The sequence below is a fragment of the Patiria miniata genome, unplaced genomic scaffold (assembly GCF_015706575.1).
Source record: "Patiria miniata isolate m_02_andy unplaced genomic scaffold, ASM1570657v1 HiC_scaffold_16, whole genome shotgun sequence".
Lineage (NCBI taxonomy): Eukaryota > Metazoa > Echinodermata > Asteroidea > Valvatida > Asterinidae > Patiria > Patiria miniata.
The window spans coordinates 4,237,165-4,255,491 of record NW_024037054.1 but is presented as its reverse complement, the minus strand read 5'-3'; positions in this window follow the sequence as shown (position 1 = coordinate 4,255,491).

Here is an 18,327-nt window from a genome sequence, read left to right as displayed (position 1 = left end):
TCAACATAAAAAGTCAACAGATTACCTAATAAATACATGTGTATATAGGTTAGCCGTCACTGTATTATGGGGGAGTTTTCCATTGTTAGGGTAATTAGGACCCAGTTGTGGATTTTTGCAGCCCAAACAGTGTCTTCTGCTCCCCATACTGTATTACCATGGGAAAACTCTTGTGTAGTCGCCGCAAATGCAGAACAAGAATGGGTATACATTTACATGAAGACACAGCACCATCACCACCTCCCCCAAACCTTACCCCATCCCCAACCCGCCCCCCCTCCCCCACCCAACCCCCTACCCACACCCATCCCATCCTCCCCTAACCATCCCCACCCTATCACCTACACATCCCAACCCCACCCAAACTCCAATCCCTATCTCCTTCCCCCTCCCCTACCCCAACCCCCTACACCCACCTACCCTATCTTCCCCTATCTGTCCTTACCCACCCTACACATCCCCACCCTAACCCTTACTCGAATTCCAATATCCCGCCCACCCCATTCCCCCACCCATACATCCCCAGCTGACCCCATGCAGCCCCTACTCTGATCCCTGTATACTGCCCCCTCCCCTTATCCAACCCCTACAACAACCCATCCCTACACATCCCCAACCCAAGCCCTACTCCGATCCTATATCCCGACCCCTGCCCAACCCCAACCTAACCCAACCCCTACATCCATGCCCATCCTCTCCCTACCTGTCTCTCCCTACCTGTTCCCACCCCACCCCTACAAATCCCCACCCCACCCAAACCCAGTATTCCAACCCCTCTCCCCACCCCACCCCACCCCAACCCACCAAGCCCCACCCATCCTAGCTCCCCTACTCATCCTATTCACACAAACCCTAACTCCAACCCTATCCCCCAACCCACCCCACCCCACCCTCCCCTACCCCATCCCTACTCCAACCCCATAAACTAAAAGATCAAACCAGAAGCTCATGCACATCCCCAAAATGCAGTGTACATGTTATACCGGTATACACACACGTACATGTTATACCAGTATACATGTACATGTAACAATTAAAACTTTAACATTTCCTAGAATTAAAGTTCCTCAATAAAATCATAAAAATTTACTGCAATGATATGAACCTAACTGAAGTTATAGAGATGATACATGACAACTGCATTTAATTTGTTTCCCCAAGTTAACTAGAACCAAAAACTTCAACATTTTTATCTGAACGCAGACGGCCGGACAGACGGACGGACGTTCTAGCCAGACGGACTTGTGGGGTGATAGCATTGTGTTCCCATTATCCCTTTTTCTAAAGATTCCCTTCTGGGGTGATGTTTTTCCATTGTGTAAAAAGTGGGGTGATGTGTTCTGAAAGGAACATCACCCCACAAGGGTGGTCTGGTCAGAACGTACCTCCCAGATGGACGGGCGCCCGGACAAACGGACGGATATTGGTATTACATAGGCTCGCATCTGCTTCGCAGCTCGCCAAAAACCTGCAACAATGCCAAGGAGCCATACTTTTCTCAAAACCAAGTTGAAGTTTTGAACTTTTAATTTAAACCTTGTAAGAATGACATATATTCATCAGAAACCTTGTGTGCAAAAATGAAGTTAATCGCATTTACCATTTGCCTTTTGTGAACCTTTTTACTGCAGTACTCGATTTACGTTTTTGTCTGCGAGGCATCAGAATTTTGCATAGGGCCAACATGAAAATAATTTTTTTTTAATAAGGCCAAAAAAAAGAATAGTTCTGCTTCCGGTTACCCGACCGACCCTATTTTTAGGCTGCGACCCTAAAAATTTTATCGGCAATTCCAAAAAAAAAAAAAAATTGAATAAATAAAATAAAATTTTGTTGTCTTTTCTGTCTTCACAAAATACCTCTCAACAACCCTTTTGCATCAAAAAATGCTTGTATTTATTTGTTTTCTTACTTACATTCGCTTTTTTTTTCAAAAGAAACCGCTGTTATTTTTACAAATTCGCTTCGCGATATAAACGATGTCCGTACGGAGGTGACTGTATCACGTGGCGACGACTTGTTCCCGCCGCGCCGCGCAGGGGCCAATTTAAAAGACATGATGAAAATGCGGTAACCAGTCCATAGCTATGCCATCGTGACCGATAGCGCGCTAGCAGTGCAGGCCACTGTCAACTGGTCGGATTCGACATCGTGAAAAATGCCAAGAAAACACCGATGGAGAAAGAACATTTTTGCAAGTTAATTTACAGAATTGATCTAGCTTGTCTGTGTATGTATTTTCTGTGTTCAAGAGCTCATTTTGAGATCGCACTACTCGTATTTGGAGTGATACATGCCGCGTGTTTCCCGAAATTTTTGACCGTGAAAACAGGTCTGTCGGCCCATGGCGGGCCGCTCGCCATGTATGCTCGCATCACACACCTCGGAGTTTTGGCCAGCTCCCCGCATCTTGACTAGCGTTGTGCATATGGTGCGAACGACCTGAATTTTCCATTATTTTTTTAAATTATCAAACGTAAATATATTGACAATAATTAAAAGTAGGTTTTATTCACTTTTTGTTGCCATTTCGTGTATAGCTTTCGTAGTGCAATGGAAATAGTTCAGGCTAAAACTTCGCATATAATTGAAAACCCCATTCAATCTGCATAAAAAAAATTGGCAAACAAAAAAAATTTCCGACCGACCGACCCTATTTTTGAAAGGCATGTAATCGGAAGCAGAACTATTTTTTTTTTGGCCTAATCAAGACCTTGAATGATGGTTATTTGAACCACACGATGATGGGGACGTCCCGTTTGATTTCTAAACCAGGAACCAGAAGTTTCTTTGTGTCTTCTTTTGGGAGCTCTTAAAGCTGATTTTTTTCACTTTGTAAACCGATAACATGTTGGAAAAAAAATCTTTCACTATTAAAAATCTTAAGTCTCCTAAACAAGGGAAACTATTGGAAGTGCAGCTAGGCCTGCCATCACGTAGGAATGCTTCACTTTTATATTGTGAAAGTTGATTGACTTCAGTTGAAAGGAATACTTCACTTTCGTAATGTGAAAGTTGATTGACTTCAGTTGGTTGTAACCAGTTCGTCATAACCCGTAGCCCTGTCAACTCATTAAACTCCTCTGTGCATTGACCAAAGAGGGCGTTATTTACAGAAAGTAACACCCCCCAGCTACACCACAAGCATATGATGGTTCCTCTATTTCAATGGTTCCCATTTCATACTTATCCTGTGACATTTAAGAATGACTGAGCACCAGGGAAGGCGGGGTTTGTGCAGAATAATGCTCATTTTCCCTCACCTACGTGTAACTATCTTGAGGAGGTGGTTGTGCAAGCCCCTCCCCCCATGAGCCACCTATTATTCAATACACCCAACACTACTGGACATTTTATCGAACATCAGCTCTACTTCCTTTTAGGTCAGAAAATTGAGAGGGATAAATTGTTTAAGTGTTTTATCAAAGTTGGGATATTTTAGCTTTTAAGATTTGGGGTAGCAAGGGTGTTGAGCCCCAACAGAAAACAATTTGATGTGCTGTTTTGACATTTGGACCAAAAAGTTTTGATTTTTTTTGACCGAAAAGGTAAATATGAATGGGAATAAATATGTACTTGACCGGTATTAAACAATATCAGACCAATTGGAGTCTGTAGGCTGATAATGACCCGAATGCCAACATCCAGACTCCAACTGGTGTGGAGTGTTTAAAACCAGCCAACAAAAATCTTTTAATTAATGAAAATGTCACAGAAAGACTTTCTAGGAGATCTAATTATATTACTAGCATTCATGGCATTACAAATGCAATTAATTCAGGGGGAACCCATAGAAAACAAGGATTGTATAAAACAAGAACAAGTCCCGAAGTGGAATGACAATGGAAACAGCATGGAAGATACAGTAAGTTTAATACCATTACAATCTTTGTACAAATGAAATACATTTCCTTTTCAATTTTACATGGAAACAACTGTCAGTAATATCTGTCTATGCCAGTAGTTCTATGTACAGTGTCATTTACAGACATGTGACAATCAAAAGAGTGTTTAGACTAAATTTATTTTACATTGGAAATCTGTTGATTTGTGGAAATCAAAAATGCAGTGGTAGAAGGAGTTGGGTTATTTCTTTAAAACAAAGTAAGCCATGCCTCCTCAATACAAAACTGACGTCAGTGAATACCGGTGTTTCTCATTTGTGTTTCTCAACGATAAATGAATTACTATGCAGCTTTTGGAAGTTAAAGAAACTTTTGGAAGAGAGGATTCAGTGCTGAAATTAATCCTCCAGGTTCGGTTCGGTTCACTTCATATCTGATTTTTTTTCCTCGAACGATCGGTTCGGATCGGAAGTACATGTACAATGTAATATACACCTGTACGTTTGCCAGATCGCGTTGTAAATCGGCTTTTGGTAAGTCGCCATCTCGCTCACGTCGGCATGTTACTCTCGGTCCCCAACAAAAAGCGCAACGAAATCTTTTGTGTAAATTTAGAAAATCACGCATTGGCATCGACTTCCTGCACTACGATTGCAGTAAAAAAATACATGAACATTGCTACCACAGCGCGCGCAATAAAAAGTGGTTTCTCCAATACATGCAATACCACATCGTGAGCAATACCAGTAACCCCTCTAGCCTGCACGAAGGCGCTCTGTCTATTTTGGGGGTCTTTTTATTTATTGAACGATGCAGTGATTTTACTTACCACGCGCAACCTGTATTATGTACACATGGTCTACACTATAGCAATGCTACGTTGTACGGATTATGCACACCAAAGACAGACAATCGCGGAGTTTAGCCCACCAAACAATGAAGATGAATATAGTGACTTGTTAACACTGTGAATTCAATCATTCGTGCATTTCAATTTTGCCCTTTCATTCCAAGCGTTAGCATTTCTAGCACTATCAAAAAAGTAAATTTCCCAAACTTCTAAACCGACAAGTTCGGTTCAGTTCAGTTCGGTTCGGAATGCCATGTTTGGCTATTTTTAGTTCGGTTTGGGGTTCGGCTGCAGCACTATGAGGATAACATTATTTCTTGTCTTTTCTCTCTAGGAGGGGAGTTTGGCCTTTGGATCCTATGATCTGATTCTATCTGCAGGACCTGCTCTTGGTAATGTCTGCAAAGGGATATTGTTCGTTGGTACTTGCTGCCTTTTTCTGCAGCAGAAGGCTTGCTTAAAGGCTTTCCTGTACCTTCCACTACCAGCATTGAATATGACTGAATTAATGGAAGAGTTCAAGACTCTGAGGCAAGCAGTTGTCAGATCCAACTTCTTTCTCACATCATCAGTTACATGAACGATTAGCTTGATTTGCACTAAAATACTAACTAGGGCAATTACAACTTGGGGCAGAGAACAGACAAATACCACGGCTGTGTTGATGCCAAGTATCAGAGTCACTCTTCGTAGATGTTTTGACGGACCTCGGATCTGATCACCAGTTGGATTTGGTGCATGCAGTCCCTTAATAAGGAGCATATTGAAAGTGACCGTGAGGATCAAACTCAACATGAATACACAGAAAAAAAGGCAATATAAAACCAGATCCAAAGTGACAAAAGTTGCATCGGTATTCCTAAACACCTGCACATTACTTGATAAATGTTTATACTTTTCTTCAGTTGGCCAAACAAGACATTTAACTGGTGGTACATTAAATCCTAGAAACTGAAAAACGAAACCAATCAAATTCAAGGAAAAAGACAGAAACCATATGCAGACTGCTGCTCGAATTGCCCGTCGCTTCAGATTGAGATTACGGTGTTGGAAAGGGTAACAAATGGCAAAATATCTATCATATGACAGCAGTGTTACAAAGGCTAAAGATGACATAGTACCCACATCTCCAGTGTACGATATGAAAGTATGAAATGCTTGGGCTGAGATCCCCAAACATGATGCATCAAATTCATTCTGTGTTTTCAAAGCCTCACATTGCTCTTGAGTGGCCTTTGCAATCAAGACCATCAAATCTGCAACTGCCAAATTAGTCAAGTAGAAATTAGTGATATTCCGCATGGAGGGAACTCTGCAAAGGGTAAAGAAAAAAGACAGAATGGATAGGATCCCTAATAGTTTGAGGACAGGAATAACAAAACCATACATTACAGTCTGAGCATTGGAATACACAAACTTGTCAGCCTCTGCTGGATTCTGAAAAGCAAGGATTTGCAATGAGTGGTTCAACAGTTTGTATCTTTCATTGCTTGGTACATCAAAGGATTCGTTCATTGGTGCCCAGGGAGATGGTCCCGTTACATCCCAGATAAATAGATGGTCCATCTGGGTTACGGAATACGCCATCACAGAGCAGTTGTCGCTGTGGTTCTGGGCGACACAGGTGAAGAAGGTACAGACCAGAATGTCCAGCTGAGCAAGGGACGTTGCAGCTTGGGCATAGACAGTGACATTTGCGTAGTACCACCACATGATTGACACAGAGTCTTGCTTCTTGTGTGTAGCCTTTTGCAGTGTCTAGTATGTGATTGTTCAGTGTCTTGTACAGATAACGTGGGGTGAAGAACACAGCACAAATTTGCTCGCTGGATGGGTAGCTAAACAACAGATTGGTTTGCAGATGACGACAAAATCAAGCAAGACAAGTTTGACTGCAGGATACCTACAGGTTTGCTCAGCAGCAAGGCAGTTTGCCTCTCAAAAAGTACACCGAAAACTAAACTTTGTACAAGTACATGAAGTAACATCGAAAATAGAAGTTGCTGTTCCACAATACAGTTTCAGATAGTTTCTCACCAAAGACTTTTGTAGCCAGTGTTCTGTGTATTTCACTGCTTCCAATTCAATAGGAAAAAGAATTGGAGCCTGTACAAGAACTATTTGTCCTTTTAAGTCAATTTCTAGACAGCCAATGTGAAGCAAAGTTGTCACCCATTCATGTGTTTAGAGTAGGCAACAGCAAGGGCTGTCCATAATACGTGCGGCCAATTTTGCATCGAGATCTGATGGCTCTGGTGAACTGGACGGCCTGAGATGAGTACTGACGTCAAGTTTGATTGCTGGTTGACTTGAAATGGAGAGAGTGCATACGCGTTACAGGCTCAAGGTGCAGTGAACACCATGCATTGTTGGGTTCAGACTTTGGAACAGTGATGTACTGTGATGAGGCTGGTGAGAAGATGCAAAATGATCTTGACGATCAAATTTTCCATTTAAATACTCTCATTGGCTCATCACATCGAAACTGATATACTTGCGGTCAATTTCCCTCTACGAAGTTAAGTTGCACATAGAGACTGCTTAACTTAAAATGACCAAATGCCAAATCAAAACTGACAAAGCAACTTTCACCTGATTATGTTGTATATAAAAAATTCAAACGTGTGGCTTTTCTTGGTTTTGCATTTGTTCGCTCTTAGAATTGATTTTTTGTTTTTATCAAGAAAGTTGCCTCAAAACCGATACCTTGTTATTTACATATAAATTTGCATGTTAGCAAACATGTGGCTTTCCTTGGTTTTGTATTTGTGTGCTCAAAGAATTGATTTTTGTTTTTTATCACAAAAAGTTGTCTCAAAACTGATACCTCGTTATTTACATATAAATTCACATGTTAGCATTCAGATAAATATTTAAAGTACAGCTACCGGTAGGCCTTTCACTTTGCACTTCTGTATTGTGCAAGTTCATGAAATAAGTTGGTCAACAATTTAACCAAATTGGGATCACTGATCAATAAAGTCTGTTTTCATTAAATATTGTAGAACTACTCTGTACGTGGCCCCTTCGCGGAGGTAGCCTTATGCAACAAATTTTGATTAACAGCTCAGGTCACCAGCCTCCATTCATTGATTCTAGTTAGACAGGCCCACCACAGACCACAAACTGACTCTTGAGAATTGCCAGTCCACAGTCTACTATACAGGGTGGCCCCCAATGGCATACTTCCACTACCTTGAGACTCAAACCACCTGTACCAATGGATGGAGAATCTTCTTAGACGAAATATGATACAATGATCTCCTGATTTGGTCCAGTAATTTTTGCTGCAGATCCAATACTGTGAAGCACACATCTTTCATGGGGGGATTATTATACAAATATTGAGCGGCTCAGAGTGGAATGGGAGGAATATTATCACAAGGTAATATCTGGACTTTTCTGTGTCACCAGGCCAAGCTGACAGAAATGGAAAAGTCCAGATTTTACCGAGCGATGATATTCCTCCCATTTCACAATTCCTCCAAATTTTAAGTTCCTAAGTAGAGTATTTCTCAAGTTATTGTGCTGACAAGAGTAACCTAACCAAAACATAACACACACACAGACATACATGTTTGTGAATGGTGTAAATCAAGACTTTTCTTTTGTTCCTCTTCCCAAAAGTGTGACTAAAAAGGCTTTGAAGAAAAACTTTGGGCCCCAGAAAAATATTGGACCGCTCTCTAGTCATTCTACAAATCTCACAACAGTTGTAATTATTTAACCCCAAGTCATGAAGACTGCCAACTCTGCATCCAAGACCAAGACCTGTAATCCAAGTCCAAGAAGTTTACTTTTTAGACGGATACGTTGAAATCCTTAAGACCAACACAGAGACCAAAACCAAACTATGAAAAATGAAGACCTACATGTACATTAACTGATTGCAGTTAGATTTTAATTAACCCTAATGTCCCAATGGCTCTTTGGGGGTCAAGGACCAAAAATACCACAGAATACTACATGGCTTGTGCACAATTGTATGGAAAGAAATGCATACTACAGGTTACTACTCAGTAGTATTTTGTAGCTTTAGTTGAGGTAAGGGTTAATGGATGTACGATTGTTGCTCAAGCCCATAAAGTATCACATTAACCTTCCTATGCAAACGTACATTCTGTGTCATGCTGTCTTTTACAGTCATTTGAAGCCAATCAAGTGACTGTTTTCGACAGTCAAGAGCTCCCAGCCTACATAAAGCAGGATTGACTTGCTGTGACTGTTTATAAAACTTGATATTGCTATGCTTTGATTGTAGCTGATTGATAAGCCAGTTGTGCCTACCACTTGTCTGCTTTTGTCTACTGTCTGAATTTGACTGGCACAGTGCTTGCTTGAAATCTGATCTGACTGTTGGTGGCTAGCCTGTGTAAAAGGCATGTCAGGGAAGTGGATTTATTTTTGTTGACTGCCTGTGACTGTTCAGACAGCAGGAGGGTTAATGGATGTTTGATCGTCGTTCATAAAGTATCACAATGAATACTATTAAACTGCAGTTGCACTAGCAACTGTGTTGAACTACAACGTATGACTAATACAAAATGCATCACCACGTAAAATTAATGGCTACTTATTGAGATCATCACATTAGTCTTCATCTAGCTGAAGCTTCCAAGTTCATCTACAAGGCGAGTAAAAAAACCTGCAATAATGCCAAGGAGCCATATTTGTTTCAAAACCAAGTTGAAGTTTTCAACTTTTTATTTAAACCTTTTAAGAATGACATATATTCATCAGAAACCTTGTGTGAAAAAAATGAAGTTAATCGCATTTAACATTTGCCTTTTGTTAATCTTTTTACTGCGGTACCCGATTTACTTTTTTGTCCATGAGGCATCAGAGTTTTTGGCATCATAAGGCCTACATGAAAATAAGATTTTTTGAATAATCAAAACCCGGAAAGATGGTTATTTGAATCACAAGATGATGGGGACGTCCCGTTTGATTTCTAAACCAGGAACCAGAATCTTCTTTATTGGGAGCTCTTAAAGTTGGCACAAAACTTGCTTTGAAAACCGATAGCATGTTGGAAAAAAAACTTTCACTATTAAAAATAGTAAGTCTCCTTAACAAGGGGAACTTGTCAGTGCAGCTGGGCCTGCTAAAGGAGTGCTTCACTTTCGTATGGTGTGAAAGTTGATTGACTTTAATTGGTTGTACATGTATCATTTCAAGTCATTAAACTCTTCTGTGACTGAACCAAAGAGGGCGCTATTTACAGAAAGTAACAACCCCCCCACCCCCACCAGCTACTCCACAAAAATATGATGGGTCCTCTATTTCAATGGTTCTCATTTCACACTTATCCTGTAACATTTAAGAATGGCTGAATATCAGGGAAGGCATTTTTCCCTCACCTTCGTGTAACTACTACGCGTCCAAAAATCTGAATCGTCAATCCTAAGTAACTCTGTTGTTTACCAACACACGATCAAGGAGGTGTGCAATGACATCAGGGTGATCACTGCATTCCTTCAGAAGCTTTCGGCCTTCCACCACCATTTCCAGCGCTGTATCGACATTCTGAAAGAGGGTATTTTACACGTACCAGTGTTTTGCCCCCCCCCCCCCCCCCCCGAGCCACCTTTTATTCACTGTACCAAATACTACTGGATATTTTATTAAACATCTGCTCCACTCCCCTCCACCTTCCTTTTAGGTCAGAAAATTGAGTGGGATCAATTGTTAAAGTGTTTTATCAATGTTGGGATATTTTAGCTTTAAAGATTTGGGGTAGCAAGGGTGTTGAGCCCCAACAGAAAACAATTTGATGTGCTGTTTTGACATTTGGACCAAAAAGTTTTGATTTTTTGACCGAAAAGGTATTTATGAATGGGAATAAATATGTACTTGACCGGTATTCAACACTATATGACCAATTGGAGTCTGTAGGCTGATAATGACCCGAATATCAACATCCAGACTCCAACTGGTGTGGAGTACACGTGTTTAAAACCGGCCAAAACAAATCTTTTAACTAATGAAAATGTCACAGAAAAACTTTCTAGGTGATCTAATTATATTACTAGCATTCATGGCATTACAAATGCAATTAATTCAGGGGGAACCAATAGAAAAAAAGGATTGCATAAAACAAGAACAAGCCCCCAGATGAAACGACAAAGGAAACACACATAATAACAGCATAGAAGATACAGTAAGTTTAATACCATTACAATCTTTGTACAAATGTAATACATTTCTTTTCATTTTTACATGGAAACAACTCGTCCCAGAGCTGACATACCGACGAATTTAAGTGAAAACCCTGTTTCGAGTAATTTGCATTTTAAGTTGGACATTTTTCTGGGCGTCGTATTTCACCCTTAATGTTACGATAATAACCCTTTTGGTGTATATTCAAAGCAAAATAGGAAAAGTAGTATCCATCAGGTTACTTATTTAATCAGAGAAGTTGTGCAATATATTTTTATTTGATTGTAAATGTATTCGTCAGTTTGTCAAATTACAAAATCTCTTAATAGCCAGAGGGAACCAATAGCATGCAAAAATTGTTGGCATACTGGCAAACGAAACACAAAATGAAATCATGCAAGATACAAACTGTTTAATACCATTACAATCTTCCAACAAATGTGACATGTTTCCTTTCTTTTTACATTGAGACAATTCTCAGTTCTATGTACAGTGTACTTTACAGATAACACACAACAGAGTGTAAAGGCTTAAATCAAGTTTAATCTGCAAGGCTGTTCACTTGTGTGAATAATAAATAAAAAATGCGATGGTAAAAGTTGAATTATTTCTTAAAAACAAAGTGAACCATGCTCCCCTTTCAAAACTGAAGTGCTGCAATAGCACTATTTTTAAGTTGTAGAAAAGCCGAAAAATGACAGAACCATATATTATCATGGAAGTTTTGGAAGTTGCTATGGAATTAGTCCGAGTATCACCCGTTATCCATGGAGCAAGTCTCCTGTATAACGTCTGATATGTCTTGACATGCAGATATATGCAAGCCGTGCGCCAGCCAATTGGACTCAACTTTACTAAATCTAGACGTCATTTCATTCCCAAATCAGGACTAAATGGGTTGATTGGTCAATTCAAATGCAGTGTTTTGTAATGCAACAACAGCCGGACGCATATCACATAACATGATACTGAGCATGTGACAAGTTTTTTTTTATCAATTGTCTATGATGCGCAAGGGGCGAATGACTGAAGACCCGATATTAGAAAGCGCCTGCTGATTGGTCAAAATCTTGGATGTCAAATGGCAGGGTCTTGCCTAATTAATCAGCGAATCTGCTCACATATCATAGACCATGCCATAGTATATTATATAGACTACTATTTTTTTTTTGTGGTGGGGGGGGGGGGGACGTTTGCCTTTGGATCCTATGATCTGATCCTATCTGCAGGATCTGCTCTTGGTAATGTCTGCAGAGGGATATTGTTCGTTGGTACTTGCTGCCTCTTTCTGCAGCAGAAGGCTTGCTTAAAGGCCTTCCTGTACCTTCCACTACCAGCATTGAATATGATTGAATAGGGGGGGGGGACGTTTGCCTTTGGATCCTATGATCTGATCCTATCTGCAGGATCTGCTCTTGGTAATGTCTGCAGAGGGATATTGTTCGTTGGTACTTGCTGCCTCTTTCTGCAGCAGAAGGCTTGCTTAAAGGCCTTCCTGTACCTTCCACTACCAGCATTGAATATGACTGAATTAATGGAAGAGTTCATGACGCTGAGGGAAACATTCATCAAATTCAACTTCCATGCCACATCACTATTTACATTCACTTCTACCCTGCTTTGCACTAAAATTGCAATTAGGCTATATATAGCTAGGGGCAGAAAACAGACAAATACCACGGCTGTGTTGATGCCAAGTATCAGAGTAACTCTTCGTAGATGTTTTGACGGACCTCGGATCTGATCACCAGTTGGATTTGGTGCATGCAGTCCCTTAATAAGGAGCATATTGAAAGTGACCGTGAGGATCAAACTCAACATGAATACACAGAAAAGAAAGCAATGTGTAACCAGCTTCAAAGTGATAACAGTTGCATCATTATTCATAAACACCTGCACATTACCTGATAGATGTTTATACTTTTCTTCAGTTGGCCAAACAACACATTTGATTGGTGGTACATTCAAGACCAGAAACTGAAAAAAGAAATCAATCAAATTGATGGAAAAAGACAAAAACCATATGCAAACTGCTGCTCGTATTGCCCGTCGTTTCAGATTGATATTACGGTGTTGGAAAGGGTAACAAATGGCAAAATATCTATCATAAGACAGCAGTGTTACAAAGGCTATAGATGAATTAACACCCACATTGCATGTGTACGATAAGAGAGTAAGAACTGCTTGGGCTGAGTTCCCCAAATATGATGCATCCAATACATTCTGTGTTGTCAAAGCCACATATTGCTGATGAGTGCCAAGTGAAATCAAGACCATCAAATCTGCAACAGCCAAATTAGTCAGATAGAAATTAGTGATATTCCGCATGGAGAGAACTCTGCAAAGGGTAAAGAAAAAAGACAGAATGGATAGGATCCCTAATAGTTTAAGGACAGGCAAGACAAAACCATACAACACAGTCCGAGTACTGGAATACACTAACTGGTCAGCCTCTGCCGGATTCTTAAAAGCAAGGATTCGCAACGAGTGGTTCAACAGTTTGTATCTTTCATTGCTTGGTACATCAAAGGATTCATTCATCGCTGCCCAGGGAGATGGTCCCGTTTCATCCCAGATCAGTAGATGATCCATCTGGGGAAAGGAATAGGCCACGGAGCAGTTGTCGCTGTGGTGCTGGAAGAAACAGGTGACGAAGGTACAGACCAGAATGTCCAGTTGAGCAAGGGACGTTGCAGCTTGGGCATAGACGGTGACATTTACGTAGTACGACGACATGATTGACACAGAGTCTTGCTGCTTGTGTGAAGCCTCTTGCAGTGTCTAGTATGTGATTGTTCAGTGTCTTGTACAAATAACGTGGGGTGGAGAAACACAGCAGAAATTTGCTCGCTGGATGGATAGCTGAACAACAGATTGGTTTGCAGATGACGACGAAATCAAGCAAGACAAGTTTGACTGCAGGATACCTGCAGGTTTGTTCAGCAGCAAGGGGTTTGCCTCTCAAAAAGTACACCCGAAAACTAAACTTTGTACAAGTACATGAAGTAACATCTAAAATAGAAGTTGTTGTTCCACAGTACAGTTTCAGAAAGTTTCTCACCAAAGACTTTTGTAGCCAGTGTTCTGTGTATTTCACTGCTTCCAATTCAATAGGAAAAAGAATTGGAGTCTGTAGAAGAACTATTTGTCCTTTTAAGTCAATTTATAGACAGCCAATGTGAAGCAAAGTTGTCACCCATTCATGTGTTTGGAGTAGACAACAGCAAGGGCTGTCCATAATACGTGCGGCCAATTTTGCTTAGAGATCTGATGGGTTCTGGTGAACTGGACGGCCTGAGATGAGTACTGACGTAAAGTTTGATTGCCGGTTTACTTGAAATGGAGAGAGTGCATAAGCGTTACAGGCTCAAGGTGCAGTGAGTACCATGCATTGTTGGGTTCAGACTTTGGAACAGTGATGTACTGTGATGAGGCTGGTGAGAAAATGCAAAATGATCTTGACGATCAAATTTTCCATTTAAATACTTTCAGTGGCACATCACATCGAAACTGACATACTTTTGGTCAAATTCCCTGTACAAAGTTAACTTGAACATAGATTGCTAAAACTAAAATATTTTAAATGACCAAATGCCAAATCAAAACTGACAAAGTAAACTTCCAACCTGATTATGTTGTATATAACAAGAAACTAATCACATGATGATGGTGATCCCTTTTGATTTTTAAACATGTGGCTTTTTGGGGGTTTTTATTTGTTTTCTCTCGAAATTCGATTATTTTATCAATAAAGTTGCCTCAAAACTGATACCTTGATATGTACATAGATAAATTCACATGTTAGCATTCAGATAAATATTTAAAGTACAGCTTCCGGTAGGCCTTTCACTTTGCACTTCTGTATTGTGCAAGTTCATGAAATAAGTTGGTCAACAATTTAACCAAATTGGGATCACTGATCAATTAAGTCTGTTTTCATTAAATATTGTACAACTACTCTGTACGTGGCCCCTTCACGGAGGTAGCCTTATGCAACATTTTTTTATTAACAGCTCAGGTCACCAGCCTCCATTCATTGATTCTAGTTGGACATGCCCACCACAGACCACAAACTGACTCTTGAGAATTGCCAGTCCACAGTCTACTATACAGGGTGGCCCCCAATGGCATACTCCCACTACCTTGAGACTCAAACCACCTGTACCAATGGATGGAGAATCTTCTTAGACGAAATATAATATGATGATCTCCTGATTCGGTCCAGTAGTTTTTGCTGCAGATCGAATACTGTGAAGCACACATCTTTCATGGGGTATTTTTATACAAATATTGAGTGACTCAGAGTGGAATGGGAGGAATATTATCACAAGGTAATATCTGGACTTTTCTGTGTCACCAGGCCAAGCTTCGTGAAATGGAAAAGTCCAGATTTTACCGAGCGATGATATTCCTCCCACTTCACAATTCCTCCAAATTTCAAGTTCCTAAGTAAAGCATTTCTCAAGTTATCGTGCTGACAAGAGTTAACCTAACCAAAACATAACACACACAGACATACATGTTTGTGTATGGTGTAAATCGAGACTTTTCTTCTGTTCCTCTTCCCAAAAGTGTGACTAAAAAGGCTTTGAAGAAAAACTTCGGGCCCCAGAAAAATATTGGACCGCTCTCTAGTCAATCAACAAATCTCGCAACAGTTTTAATTATTTAACCCCAAGTCTTGAAGACTGCCAACTCGGCGACCAAGACCTGTACTTCCAAGGCAAAGACTTTTACTTCAAAGACCAATACATTGAATCCTTAAGACCAACACAGAGACCAAAACCAAACAATGAAAATGAAGACTTGCACTATTAACTAACTCCCTAGGCATTTTGGCTAGGATGTAGCCTCAATCCTGCAAAATCTTCCAATTGGCCTCGTAGAAAAATAGCATTTAGCCTCAATCCTGCAAATTCCTCCATTATTTCTTAAATATGGTCCGCAGAGGGGTGACCACTGCCTGAATCCTGCAAAATCCTGCGGCAGTGACCGTCAATATTTTGAGGCTTGGCCAATGACATCCTGGAGCAGAACAGAGGATTTTAAGCATAATCCAGGCCTATATTTATGCACTGCTAAGCAAAAACAACACAAGGTCCAGCCCAAGACCTTGACAAAGTGCATCCTACAAAATCAGAAGCGCACTTTTGCCATGTAAACTCAATCCTCCAAATTCCTCCACTTTGGCAAAGACAATTTTGAAGAATTCTAGGCGGTTAGGGTTAATTGATTGCAGTTAGACTTTAATTAATGAATGTATGATCGTTGCTAAAGCCCATAAAGTATCACATTTTTAAATCCTCCTATGCAAACATACATTCTGTGCCGAGTTGTTCTTTCAGTCAAGTGACTGTTTTCAACAGTCAAGAGCTCCCAGCCTACATAAAGCAGTATTGACTGGCTATGACTGTTCATGTAACTCGGTACAGCTATGCTTTGATTGTAGCTGATTGATAAGCCAGCTGTGCCTACCACTTGTCTGCTGACTGAATTTGACTACTTACAGTGCTTGCTTGCAATATGATCTGACTGTTAGTGCCTAGCCTGTGTAAAAGGCATGTGTATTTTTGTTGACTGCCTGTGACTTTTAGACAGCAGGAGGGTTAATGGATGTATGATCGTCGGGCATAAAGTATCACAATGAATACAATTAGACTGCAGTTGCACTAGCAACTGTGTCGAACTACAATGTATGACTAATACAAAATGCATCACCACGTTCATCAGATTAGTGTTTATCCAGCTGAAGATTCCAAATTCTCCTACAAGGTGAGTAAAAAAACCTGCAATAATGCCAAGGAGCCATACTTTTCTCAAAACCAAGTTGAAGTTTTGAACTTTTTATTTAAACCTTGTAAGAATGACATATATATTCATCAGAAACCCTGTGTGAAAAAAAATGAAGTTAATCGCATTTACCATTTGTGAACCTTTTTACTACGGTACCCGATTTACGTTTTTGTCTATGGGGCAACAGAATTTTGCATAAGGCCTACATGAAAATAAGAATTTTTGAAGAATCAAGACCTTGAATGATGGTTATTTGAATCACACGATGATGGGGACGTCCCGTTCGATTTCTAAACCAGGAACCAGAAGTTTCGTTGTTGGGAGCTCTTAAAGTTGATTTTCTCACAAAACTTGGTTTAAAAACTGATAGCATGTTGAGAAAAAAACTTTCACTATTAAAAATATTAAGTCGATCTCCTAAACAAGGGGAACTTGTTAGTGCAGCTGGGCCTGCCAAAGGAATGCTTCACTTTCGTATTGTGACAGTTGATTGACTTCAGTTGAAAGGAGTACTTCACTTTCGTAATGTGAAAGTTGATTGACTTCAGTTGGTAGTAACCAGTTCGTCATAACCCGTAGCCCTGTCAACTCATTAAACTCCTCTGTGCATTGACCAAAGAGGGCGCTATTTACAGAAAGTAACCCCCCCCCCAGCTACACCACACAAATATGATGGTTCCTCTATTTCAATGGTTCCCATTTCACACTTATCCTGTAACATTTAAGAATGACTGAGCACCAGGGAAGGCGGGGTTTGTGCAGAATATGCAAGTTTTCCTTCACCTACGTGTATCCATCTTGAGGAGGTAGTTGTGCAAGCCCCGCCCCCATGAGCCATATATCATTCAATACACCAAACACTACTTGATATTTTATCGAACGTCAGCTCTAATATCCTCCACCTCCTTCCTTTTCGGTCAGAAAACTGAGTGGAATAAATTGTTTTATCAATGTTGGGATATTTCAGCTTTAAAGATTTCAGGTAGCAAGGGTGTGTTAAAGGGAATGTACAATAATTTGCTTTTGCTGTAAGTTTCAGAAATGGATTCAGAAAAAGTACTATTTTTTAAGAAAAAACTTCAACTAATAACAATGTAACAGAAAGGCTTTCTTGGAGATCTTTCTTTAATTCTGTTATCAGCAATACAAATGCTCTTAATTCAGGGGGAACCCAAAGAAAGCAAGTATTGTGATAACAAAGGAAACACACAAAATAACAGCATGGATGATACAGTGTGTTTAATACCATTATAATCTCTGTACAAATGTAATACATTTCTTTTGATTTTTACATGGAAACAAGTGTGAGTTCTATGGTTTTATGTACAGTTTAATTTACAGATACATTGTACATGTAATGATCAAGAGTCTTGAGACTTATTTTTTGTTTACATTTGAAAATTGTTGCTTTGTGGAAATCAAAAATGTAGTGGTAAGGCCAAAAAAAAAAAAAGTCGGTCTCTGGTCAGCGCGCGCGTCGATTTTAATCATGCGCGTCGATCTTTTTTTTTTCCAAAATGTTCCGCGGTAGCTCCAACAGCGCCCTCTATTTCCACACCTCCTCAATATTTTTTTACCAAAGAGCACCAAGGAATGGGAAATTGCCACAAGGCAAATGATCGAAAGCACAAAGGCAAATTATGGAGGACACCAATGTACATGAGGACACCAAAAAAGAAA